Genomic DNA, 6,036 nt, shown 5'->3' on the forward strand with positions numbered 1-6,036 from the left:
TGATAAAGCATTCATCGATTAATATTTGTTCTCAAAATATTAATACATTAAAAATAATACCTCCATAAAAAATAATAATAATAATTTTTGGCTTTTCCCCATCAAGTAAAAAATTAATATTTAAATGTTCTAAATAGTAGTAATTGTAGCAATTGCTATAAAAGAGGGATTTTTAGATTATTAAAAGAGCACTCGTCCTGTAAAAATTATCAAATTATATTACATCAATAAAATAACTCTATACACTCCACCTTGATACTATTTTATAATAACAACATAACACCGTCTAAAAATTAGTTTATACATATTAATACCACATTTGGAATTGATTTATACAAAGTAGCATAATTTTGGTTTATAGTATGAGATAGATTATCAAACTGTCCATTTATACCGTCCATTAGATCTACCGAAAATAAAAGGGGTATAAGAAATATTTTCTTATATATTTGAATTTTAATTATTTGAAACATGGTGCTCTTTAAACTATCATTTACTTGAATTAATGTTCCTCGTTATGTATAAATAAAATATTTTTATTATAGTTTTCTTAATAGTGCAGCGGTAGAATATGCATTCTTAATTTTTCAAACAGATGGAATTCCAGCTTCTCTAGTTGTTTTAACTAAAAATCACTCTTTTGACGTGGTGCAATTAACTATAATTGTTTTATTTTTTTATTAATTCAAGTATTCGGCCTCTGCAGTCCAATTAATTTTAGAGGTGGGCAGTCTTCCCTCTTGTTTCGATTTGAGATTACTACTGAGTGAGTTATCGAACAGCAACTGCAATGGAGAGATGCCCTAATGAGAAAATGATAAAGAAAGCTCTCAACTTCCTATAGCACTCGACAAGAGGAGGTTATAATAAGGGACTTGGTTGAGTTCAGCATAACCATTTCGACACTTTAGGAGAAGGATGCATTGGAAGAAAATCTTTAAAAATACTAGAGTTTAGATGCATATGTGTGTGTCTGTGCCCACTGAAGCGGGCTTCCTTTTATACCTTCTCCCAAGAGAGGGCATGAACCTCATGTTTAAGTCACAGGGTTGTCACGAAAACTCTCATTTCCTTATCCACACCCTCGATGGTGCCATGTTTTTCGCTTATTTCAGCCTTCACGTTTCCCACATACATCCCGAGAAATATGGTGTGGTTCACGCTGAGAGGTTGAGGAGACTGAGTTGGAGAGGTCATGTGCAACAGAGCTTGAGGAGCCGGAAGGTGGCTGAGTTAGAGAGGTCTAGGAGACCGAGCTGAAGAGGCCGGATGAGATCGTGTTGGACGAGTTGTGTGTGACAAAGTTTGGGGAGGCAGAAGGTGGCTAAGTTGGAGAGTTCTGAAGACCAAGCTGGAGAGGTCAGATGAGCCCACACTGAGGGAGTCGTGTGTATTGGTGCAATTTACACTAATAGTCTAACTTAGGTTTTAATAAATGACAAATAAGTTAAGTTAGATATAATTGTGATCAAACCACTTTACGAAGTATGCAGAAGTTAACCAGATAGGTTGACAGACCGACCGGATATTTGATAAGAAGTCCAGATAGATCAACGGGGCGACCGGATATCTGGCGGGAAGTTCAGCTATGTCAACAGACCTACTGGAGAGCTGGTATAAAGTCTAATTAGGTCAACGGGCCGACCGGATATCTGGCAAGAAGTCCAGTTCGGTCTAAGGATCGGACAATTGGCAAACTGATAAGTCAAGGTAAGTCACTGGAGGAGAGTGACTAAGTGAGGACGCATCCCGATTAAGAGGACAATAGGCGTCGATCCAGGTTAGATTCATTTCAGATCTCTAATCTGAGACCTTGATTGGTTCCTGGTCCTGGGAGGACAAGGACTAATTACTACTACTCATTATTATTATGTTAACACTTGTCTTACAAATCATTATTTGGTTTATTGGACTATCATTGTTTTGTAGGACAAAGGATCAAATTTGTCTGCGGATGAACAGTGTCCGAAGGCGCCTTCGTACTGTTCATAGAAGGCGCCTTCTACTGGATGAAATTTGGACATCGTCGCAAATAAGAGTCAGACTCTTCGGGATAAAATTTATTCGATTGGAGGCATCTTCCAAGCTATGGAAAGTGCCCTCAATGCCCTATATAAGGCAGTCTCGGGGAAGATTCAAAGAATAAGACATATACGAGCTACTACACATCCATTTGAGGTTCCGATTGCTCTGGGCTCCTGCTATGACTCTGCTACGAAGCTGCTGCGCCTGACAACTACTCCGATGACTTCTAATCCTGACTGACATACTGACATCGACACATGAACAAGCTACTTCATTCCCTAAGTGTCGGTAGCATTTTTTGTACTTAAATTCTGCAAACGGAAAGTGCAGTCTGTTGCACTTCTCCGATCTTCTTTGTACTCAATTTTCTCTTCCGAAGGTACCAGAAGAGGTTTTTAGTGGATTACCCATCGATAGGTCTGCGGGACCCGAGTCTTGGAATAAGAGTCGCCGAAGGCTCCGAACAAAGTAAAACCACCTGTGTTTTCTTATGTTATTTTTTTTAAAAAAAAATCCGTTGCGTATACTTTAATTTCAAAACGAGAAAACTAGTTTTCAAAAACCACATGATTCATCCCCCCCCTCTTACGTGTGTATCGATCCAACAAGTGGTATTAGAGTAGGTACCGCTCTGAATTGGTACAGTCACCAATCAAATAAAGGGGGGTCATCTTTTTTAAAAGAAAAATTATATATCATTTCTGTTTAAAAATTATTCTTACACCTTTCATTTCTTCTCTCTATTTTTTTTAAAAATTCACTTTCATTTTTCACTATTAGTCAGAAATTAGTGAAATAAACCTTTTGACAAAATTTATCGTAATTTTTATTATTATTATTTTATTCAAAATTGGTGAAACACCTTCATTTCTTTATCTCCCACACTACTTACCCCAAGACAAAGTCTTGGAAATTGCTTTTTGTCTATTTTTTTTTTGCAAGTATATCAATGTCTCATCAAGAAGAACTGAGCATCTACGAACCACCACCATATGAGAGGTACGAGAGACACGAATTCAATCTGTAGAGGATGCAGATGGAAAATTTCATCCTTATGAATGACTTCGATGGCAGCATGACACTGAGGCGATCAACCCAAAACACAGAAGCCAACAGAAAGGTAATAAAATTAATTTCAGACTTATTACCTAACAGAGTTACATGTAGGATAGGAAAGGTCAAAGATGCTTATGAGTTTTGAACCCACCTGACCAAGTTTCATGAGGAGTTTGTTGAAGCTAGAGGAGCAAATTAAAAGTGAATCCAGAGTCGAGTCCAATCCAACGGAGAAGCCTACTGAATTAGGGGATGTGCTTAAGGTTAATATAATTTACCAAAATACTCCTATCAATAGTAGTTTAAATAATCTGCATGATAATTTAGATAAATATGAACTTATCCCAAGTATGGTGCATAATAATCTAGATTCTGATCAAGTCAATCATGATTAAACTGGCATCAACCGTGACTTGGTCAAACATAACATTGACCAAATCAATTCAGAAATAATTAATTCCAACATTAAAATAAATTTGAATTTAAAAATAGGAAAAATAGATAAAATCAATAAATACCTTAATAAATAATTTAATAATCTAGACAATATCAATCTAGAAAATTCTATCCAAAACTAAAATAAATTAATTAACATAAAATTAAATATTAAAGATAATATCTTAAAAAAAATAATCTAGAAAATTCAAATTAATAATTAATAAAGAGTTAAATTTTAATAAACAAAGAAATATAATTCAAATAATTTAACCAATTCAAAATTCAAAATTAATAAAAACTTAAATATCAAATATAATATTTTAACCATGATACTAATTTAATAAATTAAAAATTAAAAGAAAAATGTAAATTTAATTACACTCCTTAAAAAAAAGGACAATTTAACCAACTTAATTAATTTAAAATTAAAAACTTAAACTTACATTACAATTAATTAAACCTTAACTAAAAATTTGATTAACCTTAATTAAACAAAACAAAAGTTCATTAATTTAGGGGGAGGCACCAAACTAGTTGACATCTCTAAAATAATAACTTATCCAGCTGGGTAATTAGGATTAGTCAAAAAGGGATAAAAGTTTAATTTGATCAACGGTACTGGCGAATTTTTGGATGATATTAAATTAGGAAAACTCTATCTATACATGTCTAGGAAGATATGGTTTCGACCTGATGCATTTGGCTTAGTGGAACTAATTGAAGCTACCCCTTACGAATCCTAACCAGTTAGACCAAAATTTTATACTAAGTTGAGTGGATAGAATTATTTGAAAAATCTCGAATGCATGGTTACTCTAATGATGTCCAAGTGACTTACCATAGTCCAAAATTTTATCCAAAGTATGTATATTTATTGAGCCCAAAGCTAAACTTGAATCTAACACAAAGTTAAACTCAACCCTAAAAATTTTATTTAACTCATCTCACAAAATTAAAGGATTCCCTAATTGAAAACATAGATCGGGTGAGATTACTAAGGTTTTAACTTTAAAATTAAATTAAATAACAAAAACTTAAATTAAAGAAAATTAAATTTAATTACATCAAACAAATATAAAATTAATTAAACACTAAAATCAAAATTAAACTAAACTTAGCTTAATTCTCTTAAAAATCTTTTAAAAAATATTTTAATTCTTTTTTTAAATCATTTAAATTTTTTTTCAAAATCTTAAAAAAACATTTTAAAAAACATTTTAAAATTATTTTAAAATTATTTTAAAATCATTTTAAAATTATTTTAAAAATTATTTTAAAATCATTTTTAAAAAAAAACTAAAAATCACTTGTATTTGAAATTCAATAATTGTTCATCTTAGTTAATGTTGGATATAAGCAATGTGAATGAAGAAGAGGTAGAAGAAGAAATAGACTTCATTGTGAATGAGACTTTAGTCCTACATTGGGAGTTTCATGGCATGTTAGTTGATTTATATTGATTAACATGCATTGAGGATATGAACAAATACATAGGGAGAGTCTCTCTCTCTCACACGTGGGTGCACAGGAGGGGTGCAAATCCAGGGCTCGGATTGCACTGAACCATGTTGACTCGTGTGCGGGCATGACCTGCGCGCACCAAATGCCGGACTGGTCGGGGTAAAATTTATCCAAGTGGAACAACCAACATTTTGCCAAGTAAGATTAATGCAGAAGCAAAACACTAGCGTTTAATGGTCATTAATCGACCATTAACGCAGCTGTTGACGTGAGCTCCTATATAAGGAGACTACGATCATATGTTTATATATACACAGAAAAGTAGCAGAAGCTCTCCACCTATGTTCCCTCTTCCTCTATCGTGCAACTCCTGCTCGGCGGAGTGCCCATGATAACAGTCGGGTACCACTCAGTTCACCGTGACCACCAATGCTTGGTAGAATCACGGTTAATCATTGTATCTTGGGAAACAGGTGACCCGAGTAAGCGTTGAATCACTGCTGGAGGTGGAGTGAATCTGTTTTAAGGAAACTGCGTCAATCGTAGGCCTCGGTCAGCTCATCCGATAGCTTCGTCCGGCCGGTCAGCCTCTTCATCCGTCCGGTCGGCCTCTTCGTCCGACCGGTCGGCCTCTTCGTCCGACCGGTCGGCCTCTTCGTCCGACCGGTCGGCCTCTTCGTCCGCCCGGTCGGCCTCTTCGTCCGCCCGGTCGGCCTCTTCGTCTTCATCTGCCCAGTCGGCCTCTTCGTCCGCCCGGTCGGCCTCTTCGTCTACCTAGTCAGGCTCTTCACTCGGCCTGCCTGTTCTCCCGATCGACCTCTCACTCGGCTTGTCTATTAGCCCGACCGACCTCTCACTTGACATGTCTGCCCGCCCGACCGGCCTCTCGCCCGATCGACTCTTTATCTGCCAAACTTGCCCGGTTGGCCAATCTACCGCTTGCTCGCTCAGCTAGTAAGTCCACTTAGACTTTGCTACTTGGACTCCAAGCTTGATCTACACTCAACAATTAGTAGAAACCAGCCCCTGCTGGCAACATGAGATTATCATCTTAAG

The sequence above is a fragment of the Zingiber officinale genome, chromosome 6B (assembly GCF_018446385.1).
Source record: "Zingiber officinale cultivar Zhangliang chromosome 6B, Zo_v1.1, whole genome shotgun sequence".
In the NCBI taxonomy this organism is placed as follows: domain Eukaryota; kingdom Viridiplantae; phylum Streptophyta; class Magnoliopsida; order Zingiberales; family Zingiberaceae; genus Zingiber; species Zingiber officinale.